Source organism: Pinus tabuliformis, chromosome 1_1 (genome assembly GCF_031772625.1).
Source record: "Pinus tabuliformis cultivar Carrire ecotype Pingquan chromosome 1_1, CPIR1, whole genome shotgun sequence".
NCBI classification, from domain to species: Eukaryota; Viridiplantae; Streptophyta; class Pinopsida; order Pinales; family Pinaceae; genus Pinus; species Pinus tabuliformis.
The window spans coordinates 576,145,740-576,158,007 of record NC_142297.1 but is presented as its reverse complement, the minus strand read 5'-3'; the positions used below and the strand labels follow the sequence as shown (position 1 = coordinate 576,158,007).

General features: G+C 40.1%; 1 pseudogene; it reads right to left on the bottom strand.

The window, feature by feature from the left end:
• Positions 1-12,023, bottom strand: part of LOC149214537 (cytochrome P450 782C2b-like) — a 28,273-nt pseudogene extending 16,250 nt beyond the window's left edge.
• Positions 12,024-12,268: the final 245 nt, after the last annotated feature.

The following is a 12,268-nucleotide window of genomic DNA, read 5'->3' as shown; positions in this document are numbered from 1 at the left end:
TCTTTCTTATTCCAATTGTTGTGGTGTCAACCATGTAGCTTGTGCAAGTCTAGGAGAAACAACACTTCCATCTTTATAGTTGTGAGGGGTAGACTTCCTTGTTGCCATAATTTTGCTTTCAACTTTTCTTTCCAACCTGAAGCCCTCTCCAATGAATCAGGTTCCCAAAGATGAACCTCATGTTGAATGTTATTCTTTAAAGTCCCTATGGAGACATCAATCTTCTGCTTCTCTGGAATATAATTTCCCTTATATTCAATTTTTGAAAGTCCTCAATGCGCTCTACCATTGAACACTTTTGTTTGAGATTTATCAGTTGGCTAAAGAAGGTGTTTCTCTTTGTATCCTCATAATGTGCTATCATTTCCTTCGTGAAAATTGACCACTTAACAAGTGGTTTATGAGAACAAAGCCCTTTATACCATAAAAATTGATCTGGTTCTAAATATGAAGATTCAATACGTACCTTTTGTAACAGTTGCACCTCATGTAGATCAAAATATTGCTCCATCTGTAGTGTCCAATTTAGTGGATCCTTGCCATCAAACTTCCTCATATTTCCTTTTCTTGATTTTACGATCTCGATCTTGAAACGACTATAACTATGTAATTTCATATCTCCAAGTTCTGCAATTGCGTCCTACAGTAACCCTCCGAGTCCTCTTTCTAACCCTGCAAGTCGATCAATATTGGATTCTGCAAAGAAGAGTTATGTCGAATCTCCTAATATGACCTGATTATATAATGTTTCAGTAGAGCGCGTGTATGATGTGCCACGTGTCACTGTTTTGATGTTTGAATCTAAAAAATTTAAACAGAAAAATACAGTCTGTCCTCTTTCTGTAACTTCTTACGAAATTTCGATCTGATTCTCAGAGAGAAAGTTATAACACTTTTCCCAAGGTCACCTGTTTAGAATGTAATTTGGGAGTTTGCAAAAACCCTAACTTCCTCAGATTATATGTCTAAAAATATAGCGAGACAAGATTTGAAATTTGGACCCGACCTTCACCAAGATTACGACTCAAATGGGTTGTAATTTCAGAGTCTGAACCTTCGTAGAAAAACAATTATAGCAAAAATTCCACAATTCCCTGTTTGAGATGAAATTTTGGAGCTTGCAGAAACCCTAACTTTCTCATATCATATCTCCAAAAATATAGCGAGACAAGATCTAAAATTTGGACCCACGGTTGAGACAGATTTCTTCTCAAATGGTTTTTTTTTTAGCTTCTGAAACTTTGTAGTGAGAAAGTTATAGAGAAAATGCCATGATGACCTGTTTGGAGCAGAGAAAACCATAGAATCCAAAGCTCTGATACCAAATGTTATGAAACCAGCTCACAAAAAGATAGAAAAGATAGATAAACGCCCTAGAAATAAGCCTCTTCGAGGGGGCAACCTCCTTTACATTACACAAATGAACAATTCTTGGATGATACAAATGAAAAAACCTCCTTTCTATATATAAGGGTCTTAGGGGTCATAATATAATTAGAGCCGACATAACAATAATAATATAAGGGCACAACAATAACAATAGTGGGCTTCTATGGGGCACAATAATAACAATATGGGGACTACATGGGCACAACAATATAATAAGGGGGTTACACTAATAATAATGAGGGGTTACACTAGTATTATAGGGACCTAACAGTATAGCAACAATGAGAAACCATAAATCAATGAACTAAACTAGAATGTACACTACCTATATCACTGCAATCCCTGCCAAAGAGGAGGGCCATTCCTCCTTAGCAGGGTGCAGGAAGAACACGAAAGTGATTAACGAATCAGTTGGAAAGAAGTAACAACATCACTGTGCTAATCGATATTAAAATAAATTCAGAATTACAGAAACAGAGTAACAATACTCTTCTATATGTTGTCCTTTGATACATAAAAATTCAAGTCTTTTATAATTATTACAACCCAAAAATGAGAAACAGATCAGTCATGGGAATCTCCCGATTCTCATGCTGATAAAAAATAAAGAAGTTACAACCTATTACTAAATAAATATACCTTAGTTTCAACTGTTGGAGTTTTGTTGCTTCAAAAATAAACAATCCCTACTGCCGACAGCTGTTATGTGGAATAGTACCCACATTTCCATCTTCGGTGCAAAAGAACTGAGCGAATGGTGATTCGGGATGATGTGGCATAACTGGAAACAATACTATTGGTGTGGCAGTGGATCAGAGTAAGGTGTAACAACATCCAATGTGTAGCAGAAACCTGTAACAACATCCAATGTGTAACAACAATCTGTAACAACAGCAAGTGTGTAGCAGCAACCTGTAACAACACTCAGGGTGTAACAACGAACTGTTCTACCCTTTCCCACAGTTAATCCTTGCTGCCTGTCTACTTCATAGCTTCGTTCTCGCAAGCCACACCTAAAAAGATAGACTTCCCAAAAATCTTCTTCAATGCTCTCCCAGATAACCATAAAAAAGGAATAAAGCCTCGTATTATTTGGTAAAATATAGCAAAGCAACATGTCAGTAAAATGGATTAAAAAGGTAAGAAAACAGGGAGTTTGGTCATATAAGGGCATAGGCTTGGAGGACAGAAAGGTCAAAACAAGGGAAAGAATGTGCAGAAAATAGGTAAAAAATCACACCCAACATCTCCCCCCAACTGAAGCAACTGCATGTCCCCATGCAGAATCTCAGTTCCTTCTACTGTGCCCCTGGTGGAAATATGTGAAATTGTAGGCACCAGCAGTATCATCTCCTGGAGCTCTGAACCCTTAATCGACCATTAACTCACATGGCCAAGATTCCTCTTTGTAATCACATAACCGAGAATCGAGCCAATACTCCTCCAATGGCAACCATATCAAAGGGAATTTAAACCTGAGGCTGATCCAGAACACCCCTAGTGTTAGCACAATCTGAGCATATTCCGACACCCGTGTAACAGCAGCCACAAAGTTCTTGTACTCAAAGGGGTCCCCTTCCTACAATTCTGCACTACATGCCTTAGTGCACTTGAGACATCCGACTAGCGCTTGGCTCTTCATATTTGCCAACAAGTTGAGGCAGATTGTCATGATTCTTCTTCTGTAAGTGGCTGATTGATATCTGATTTCCAGATTGCTAAGGAACTTCTTGAACTCTTGTCAGAGTTTGTAAGCCATTCCTCATTCAGCCCTGACCCACAATGTTGCCTTTTCCTCATTGGTATCTATTTTTTTTTTGCCCAGTTGCCACTCAATCTAATTCCTCATAAATGAGAGGAATGCCCGCAACTGCAAGTCTCCCATGAAAGAAAGGACACTTGCCACCATCCTTGTGCTCACATGTTCGCACATCATATTGTGCAAGAACATCTCGCACAACAAATTCTGATCATCAAAATCACAAGAACGGAAAATTTCCAAAAAGGTACGGGTTAAAGAACCCATATAGGACCTGTTCTCATAAACTTCCCTTAACTGAAATAAGTAGTAATGTTCCCACAGGAACACAGGGTATGATGGGGATGGTTGCCTGCATGCTAGCAAGTTTAGAGCAAGGTCATGGAGTTTGGTCTTATCAAACATCAAGTCAGAGACCTCCCGATGTAGCTGATGCAGTTGTTTATCATTTTTCTTCATAATTTATCTATGCCTCCGTGCCTCTTCTTCTCTTTCCCATTCTTCTTTTAGCCATTTTTCTCTTAGGGAATCCATCATTCTTTTATGCGACCTAAGTGGAATCACTCCCTCCTGTAGAGAGAACGCCAACTGCTTCCATTTTTTCATCTCTGCCAATAACAACAATTTCTTAGAACGCCATCCTTCATCAAGACCCTGCATTCTTCCACATGCACTATCAATTGAGGGTGTAGCAGCCTCCTGAGAGTGAAACTATCCCACCTTAACTATTGATTCTTATGTAACAACATCTTCGCTAGTGGGTTTTATCACAGTTTCTCTACCTTCCTAGTCAGCTTCCATTTTCACTGTTGGTTCTTGTGTGGCAGCAGTGATATCCACAGGCTTCTGTTCATCGATTTCCTCTGGACCAGCTTCGGTCTCTGCTGCTGGTTCTTGTGTAACAACAACATTGACCGTCGGCTCATGGATATTATCTTTCTCTTCCTCCTCTTGGTTGATTTCCCCCTCCACTATTGGTTCTGATGAAATAGAAGTGTCAACCAAGGTTACTGTGTATCCATTGCTTGATCACTCTCTGTGGATTGTGCTGTCTCGGTTGCTGGTTCTTGTGTAGAAGCAACGTCCTTGACAGGCTCTGGTGTAACAACTGATGAGCCCCAAAAATGTACAATTATTTGGGCTCATTCAACCTCCTAATTTGGCTTAGTCCACCATTCTCATTTGTTTATTGCATGTTTTTGATTATTTTTATGTTAATAGAGTGAATTTGGTTAGTCATTATGCCAACAAGTCTAATGGATGCTTTGTGTAGCCTTGTTGGTCAACTTGGAGACAAAATTGAAGGTCTTAATGAGCACTTGGCAGCCAAATTCGTGGGAGAACAAGCTAGAGGATTTGTAGGAAGGTGTCCCCCTCATTTATGGACCCTTACCTCGAATTCTCCACCATCAGCTCGGAGTTCAAGGGCCACCGAATCAATCAACTCAAGGGCAGCCAAGCAAGTCAAGTTGGACTGCTGTTAACTCCAAGTCTTGGGCAGCCAAGTCCCTAACTTTTAGGAGGATTGTTGGGTCCTCAAATTGTATAAATAAGAAGGCTTGGGGCCTCATTTTGGTTAGCTAGTGGTTGGTCATTTTTGGTAGCTAGTTGGTAGTCATTTTTGTAGCTAGTTAGTCATTTTGTTTTAGCCATTAGTTAGCTAGCTTGTAGTTCGAATTTTAGGCCATGGATTAGCTTTGCTTTCAGCTCATTCTCAAGCTCTCCTTATGGACAATTTTGATGTACTTTTCATTTCTCGATTAATAAAGATGGATCCAGCTTTGCACCAGCTCTAAATATTTCTTGGGAGGCTGTAGTTCTTGGGGTTGGGCCCATCTCAAGCGCCCAGTACCTCCCTTGTTCATCCTTATGTGTCTTTGCTGCATTCTCATAATAAAAATCTGCTCTTTAGATCTTGCTTTGTTATGGTAGTTGGTTTTGATGGGTAACGTAGCTTTTTATGCTTAGAATCGATCGGTAGGAGTTTGTTATGAATTTAGATCTTTTGGAACGCTCTTTCTCACGTGAAGTACATGGTTCTCTTTCCAAACAAAGCTGCTGTTCATTTATTTCATTGACAATTAGATTAAGTTAGCTAGGACTTGGTTTGTTTGCAAGAATTCATTGATTCGTTTAAATGAGCATTGTGCAGGGCATCTCTATCATCTTCATCACCTCCTCAAGTTCTATTTAACCTCTGTCTCACTCATTTACCCTCCAACTCTCTCATTTCCCACATAGCTCCATCTCCTTCAACTTTCGTTGGTTCCATCCTTCCAATCATCAAACCATTGCATACACTCTTCCTTCATCTGATTTTCCAACTTCTGAGCCGTCACCAGCCTCATTCCTACCTTACACATCTCCCTCTACCATTTCATCACTCCTCCATCACGCCAAACACTCACGGTAGGTCATCCTGTAGCCATTTGTAAACATCCTGTAGAAAACAGAGTATCCTGTAGGATCCTCTGCAGGCTTCCTGTAGGAGGCCACTCACTCGGTTGCCGAGCTTCTGAATGTGAGGGACCTCTGTGGATGGTTGCTAAGGATCCCTAGGAACCTCTCCTAGCCTCCCTAACCTGTCCCACGCTTTCCTTCCTTCTCCATCCCATCTGCACAACCAAACCCTAGTTAGCACAAGATCACAATCATTCCACACACTTAAAGGAAAAATACAAAAACATAACTTTCATGATGCAAGTAGTTTAGATCCATGCATTTTCACTTATTAGAGGTAATGACAGCATTGGTAGAAGTTGCATTTACATTCTTTGCATTGTAGAGGTTAGTCTAGTCAAATTAGGGTTTCCTAGGTTTACATGCTTTGATTTGCTTTCAGTTCATTTTTGTCAAGTAAAGTAGCTTTCCTTTGAGATTAGCTTTCGTCCATCAATTAGCAAGCTTCTTCTGAGAGCCTATAGAAGTTGGCTTGAGCCCTAGCGGACTTGTGCCAGCTGACCAAGTGACAGCTGCGACAAGAGCTAGTACTTGTGCATATAGCACCGCCGCTTCCAAGTTTGTACGAACTACCGGGTTGATAAAATTAAGAGACAGGAAGCCCCAGGAGTTGTAGCATTATTGCTACAATACTGGAGCTCACCAACAACTTCCCAGATTTCAGTTTGAGTCCCCATCGAGGTAGTGTCTGCTACACATACTTTGAATCATGCTTCCACCAACTTCTCAGCACATGCTACGCACAAAGTGCCCAGGATTTCCCCCCTTTTGGACGTGTCCACAGCCTCTGCCAAAGTATCTAGCCTTGGGGCTCTTGGCTCTACCTTTCCTATTGCTAGTTTTTCCCTCAATTCTTTAATTTCTTTTTCTAAAATTTCAATTTTTGACAGCAAAGACTGGGTTTCACTCTTACTAGGTGAAGGAGGTTTTTCTGGCTGAGCTTGCTCCTCGTCCTTCTACTCGATTGCTTCTTTGTTCTTTCTTGACATGGATGGGGACTCTGGGTGCCTGCTAACCCTTATTCTCTGCTTCAGACTTCTGTCGCCAATTGGTTTATCAACCTACTTCTTGCTGACCCTCACTGTCGAGGACTGGGGTTGCTCCTTTGTCACCTCTAGAGTTTCCCCAGCCATCTCTGTTTTCCTTCTGCGAGTGGTCCTGAGCCTTTTCCGCATGAACTCTTCCCAATTCTTGCCCTATCGGCTCAAGGCATCCAACACAATGAGTTTAATAATGCCATGGTTAGTAACACACGTTTCTGTATGTGCGGCCATTTTCATACCTGCAACCATGTTCATAATATTTCCCAATAAGAAATAAGGAAAGTTGATCAGTTGTTGATGGCAGAGATGGTTCAACAATGGAAAATTAAACACAATTGTTTCCCTTCCATCACAAGTAATGTACTTAATGAGGAAGAGAGCAACATCCTCCCATGGCTGGGGGAGTGACAGCCTATAAATTCCCCTGCCTTCCTTAATCAGCGACTCACTTTCCTAGAGAAAATCCCCTTTTAGTGAAGGGTCATTAACCTTCCTAGTAAACCATCTCTTCCCTTCTGCTGGCAATCTTGTTACTCTAGAAATAACTCCTTCTGTGACCTCCAATTTCAACCCTCTGACTTCTGTCTAGTTTCTCTCTAGATTCTTTGCAAATTCCATGGCTATACCATTGTCTGATCCTTCCAGTCTCCGGAAGAATTTGAACCAACCTACATCTTTGAAAACCTGACATGCTTCAGGGCAATCTTCCAGGGCTTTTGTAGACCTTGGCTCGTGCTGTATTTCTGCTCCTCCCATTTCTTATGCAATTCAGTGTTGTTTCACCTACTTATCCTTCCCTTCGATGCAAACTCTAGTTGTTTATGCATGTACTTCTATCTTCCTCCTCTCTGAACACTCTGAATGGGGATTCAATGCTTCCAGCAGGGGCAAATGGTAGGGTGGCAGGGTGGCGCAACTGAAGATTTTGGATTAGGATTTGGCACATGTGGTTTGTACTGCACAATGAATTTTTCCTTAATGTTGAGTCATGGAGAGGTCTCGTCGATGGTGCACTTACCCTTTTTGGTATGATTCGGCATTAAGTAATAATAATTAGGTCCCATGCCTTAATTGTTGGATTTTTCAAATAATTACAAATCATGCGACAGTCATGCTGCAATATGATTTGTTCCTCCCCCATCTTAATTATGACAGTCATCCTCGGCCGTCAATAGTCATGTTAAGTTTCCATAATTACAAAATAAAACAAATTCAATATTACCTTTTTGATGACATACCTTGGTGACGTGGGGCGAAGTAATGGGCAGTGCAATGTCAAATCATCTTAGGCAGCGAGATGTGCGAACTGAATTCTGATGACAAGGATCATGGTGATGTTCTTGCTATTTATTGCAATAAGATATCTCATTTTATTCCTGAAAATCTTTAGGCTATTACAGATGTAACAGCCAAGACGACTGATATATATTAATTTAATTTCTTCAAAAAGATAAAGAATAAAAGATCGTGTAACAACACTTATCGCATGATATACTTTGGAATAAAAAATGTTGTTACAGAGGGTGTAACAGTTGCCACCAGGTGGTTTTCAACTACTACAAAAGTATCTGTCTGCACTTGAGAAAGGTTTTCACAACCAGATTATTATTATTATTATTAGTATTATTTGGAAGTTTGAAGGTGTAACAGCCATCACTAGGTGGTTTTCAGTTGTTACACTTATTGGAAAAATTATTTGTAGCACAGGGAGGCTTTCCCCTATTCCTGTAACCTGTAGATTCGAATTTGTGACAATGTTGACAAATGAATCCTTCGAGGTAGGTTTGTGATACAACCAAAGATGTGCCCATTTGCAAGTAATGGTGTCCTTTCACTATCAATGGTCACCAAATTTATAGTCCCATTTTCAAAGACTACATCTACCTCATAAGGACCTAGCCATCTGGTGCAGAGCTTACCCTTGAAGTATTTAAACCTTAAGTCATATAAGAGAGCCCAATCTCCTTTCTAGAACTGCTTCTTCTTTATAAATCTGTCGTGCCACTTAGCTCTCTGCTGCTGGATAATCTCTATTTGTTGGGTAACATCCAACCGTTTTTCCTCCAATTCAGTGAGCTGGTTCAATCTCTGCCTTTGTGTTGTATCCAAATCCAAATTGACCTAAAACATTGTCCTTAGTGTCTTAATTTTAAATTAATGGGGAATAAAGGGTTCTTTCCATACACAAGTTCATATGGTGAGAATCCAGTGGTGTTCCTCCATGTAGTCCTGTATGCCCATAACACTTCTAGAAGTTTGTTAGCCCAATTTCTTCTATCACTAGCCACAGTCTTATTAAGGATCCCCTTAATGACATCGCTAGTGATTTCTACTTGGCCATTTGCTTGTGGATGATAAGACGTTGTGATTCTATGATGGATTTTATATTTCTTGACCAACTCTCGGATCTTATGAGATGTGAATTGTGGCCCTCTATCTGTGACTATCTCTCTGGGTATGCCAAACTAGACGAAGATGTCTTCAAACAGAAAGTCTGAGACAACCTGCTTCATGGCTCTGGTTAGTGCCTTTGCCTCAACCCATTTTGTGACATAGTCAGTACAGACCAAGATGTAGGATCTCTGTCTAGATGAAGGATTGATTGGTCCCACAAAATCTAGAGCCCACTTCTCAAAAGGTTCTATGACGATCTGGGGTTGTAATGACATCTCATATGATTGCAATGGTTGGCCCATCCTTTGACAACTATAACATTGCTTCACAAATTTCTTAGCATCCTAGAATATTGTCGGCTAGTAGTATCCTGTTGAAAGGACTTTGTATTCTATCCGTTTCTCTGTGAAGTGTCCTCCACAAGGTTCCTCATGGCAGGATTTGAGAATATCAAAGACCTCGTCCTCTCTAACACAGCGTCTGATCTGGAAATCAGGTCCAGTGTGGTAGAGGTTCCCATCTATCTAGGTATATGTAGCACTTTGTTGTATGATTTTCCTTTTCTCTTTGGAGGACAAATACTGCAAAAACTTCCTTGCAACAATATAATTGGCTATATCTGCATACCAAGGTGAGTAAGTAGAAATAGCAAAAATATATTCATCAGGGAAAGAATCTTCAGTAGGAGTGCAACTTTCATCAATAGTTAGCCTAGAAAGAAAGTCAGCTACTACATTATATTTTCCAGGCTTATCTACAATAGTGATATCAAATTCTTGTAACAACAATAACCAACGTGTAATCCTACCATTTGTAATTGTCTTATTCATTAAAAAACGAATGGAAGAATGGTTAGTGTGTACTAATACATGATACCCGGTCAATTAATACAGAAATTTATTGATGGCATGCACGACTGCTAAGACACTCCTTCTCAGTCACTGTGTAATTGAGCTCAGCTGGAGTTAGATTTTTACTTACGTAGTAAATAGTGTAAGGTTTCTTATCCTCCACTTGGCCCAAAACAACACCTACAGCAATATATGATGCATCCGTAGCTATGTGAAACGGTAGTTCGCAATTCAGTCCTCGCAAGACCAGAGCTGCTGATACACAACATTTTAGCTTTAAGAAGGCCTGCTCACCCTTCCTTGTCCATAAGAAATCAACATGCTTGATGAGAAAGGAAAACAATGGCGACATAATTACTGAAAAATTTTCTATAAATATTTTGTAATACCCTACATGCCCCAAAAAACTATGTACCTCTTTTTACGTTTTGGGGGTTGGGATTTTTAGAATTACCTCTATTTTTGTAAGGTCTACCTTGATTCCGTCAGCAGAAATGTAATTTCCAAGAATGATCCCTTTAGCCATCATCATGTGACATTTATCAGTGCTCAAGGAAACATTAGTCTGTACACATCGCTTTAGCACTTTTTCCAGATTGACTAATGTTGTTTCAAAAGCATCTCCATAAGGTGTGAAATCGTCCATGAAGATTTCCAAACAGTCATTCAATAAGTCAGAAAAAATTCCTAGTATTTCCCTTTGAAAGGTTGCTGGCGCATTACAGAGCCCAAAAGGTAGCACTCTGTATGCATAGGTTCCCCAAGGACAAGTAAAGGTCGTTTTATCCTGGTCTTCTGGGGCAATCTGTATCTGATTGTAGCCACTAAATCCATCCAAAAATGAAAATAATTTCTTTCCGGAGAGAGTATCAAGGACCTGATCTATAAATGGTAATGGAAAATGGTCCTTCTGAGTGGCCTTGTTGAGTTCTCTATAATCAACACAGACTCTCCACTTTCCATTCTTTTTAGGAACGATGACAAGCGGTGACACCCACTGACTATCAGATATTGGATAAATAAAATTAGCACTTAGGAGTTTTTGTAGTTCTTCTTTCACCACTTCCTTTAGTGCAGGGTTCATGTGGTGTTGTGGCTATCTGACTAGTTTGCAGCCATCCTTCAAATAAATATAGTGAGTGCATAGGTTAGGGTGGATCCCTTTCATATCTGTATAATCCCATGCAAATGCCTTTTTATACTTTTGTAACAGTTGTAACAGCCGTTGGTTCTGTTCAACAGTCAAATTGGGATTAAAATCTCAGTTGGACTACTAGAAATATTCAGAGTGGTTCTCATTTGTTCAAAATCTATATCTTCCACCTCTTCCTCCTCATTTGCATTTTTAACAGAAGCAACAGAAAGTGAATTACTAATAAAACCATTAATAACATCATCTTCTGTCTCATATTTGAAATACTGGGCTTTCCCCAGAGTGAGGAGTGGCAAGGAAAGATCTGACTCAGGCTCAAATTCATCCCACCAAGGGTTGTACACATTCATATTTGGTTTTGGGGGATAAAGATTAAGGTTTTTTGTTGCCTGGCCATCCGAGATCACCATGTATCCCATCCTGCAGCCTATAAATGCATTTACAGTAGCTAGCCAAGGTCTCCCTAGGTTCACAGGATTCCCCCCCAAATTGGATTTGGGTTGTAGAATAAGGAAATTAGTCGGATATCTCCAGGAAGCTATTGTAATTACTATATATTCTAACATCCCCTCAAGTTTAACACAGGACCTGTCTGCCAATTCTAGCATAGTAGGAGTGTGTCTGAGTCCCTGTAGCCTGAGAGCAATAAAGACATATTTCATCATTACATTAATGGCAGCCCTAAGATCAATCAATGTATTGGCTATGGGATAATGATTAATGTAAACAGTGACCGTAGGATTTCCTGGATCATTGTACTTAGTAAATAGAGGCTGAGCAGACATTGATTCAGATAACTTTCCCATGACATGTATGGTGGCAGGGTCTTTAGGTTTCCTCTCAGGCTTCTTGATGCACAAATATCTCACTCTCTTGGCATAGATAGGTACTTCTTTAAGGGCTTGTAGCAGAGGAATTCGTACATACAAATTTTGCAACTCCTTAAGAAAATCAGATTCAGGCTGTGAAGTCATCGCAGGTTCGGCCAATCTCTAAGCATACGAGGGGTCCTGTGTAACAACAGTCGAATCGGATGTTACAGGTGTATCATCCTTCCCTGAATTAGTTATTACAAATGTAACAACTTCCTCTATATCAACTTTTGTAGGAGCAGTAGCCACCTCAGAGCCTCTGACGTCTCCTCTGGATGGTTCACAGTCCTCCTCTGTAATGATAGGAGGGTTAATTACCGTGCCCGATCGTAATTGTATTTCATTAA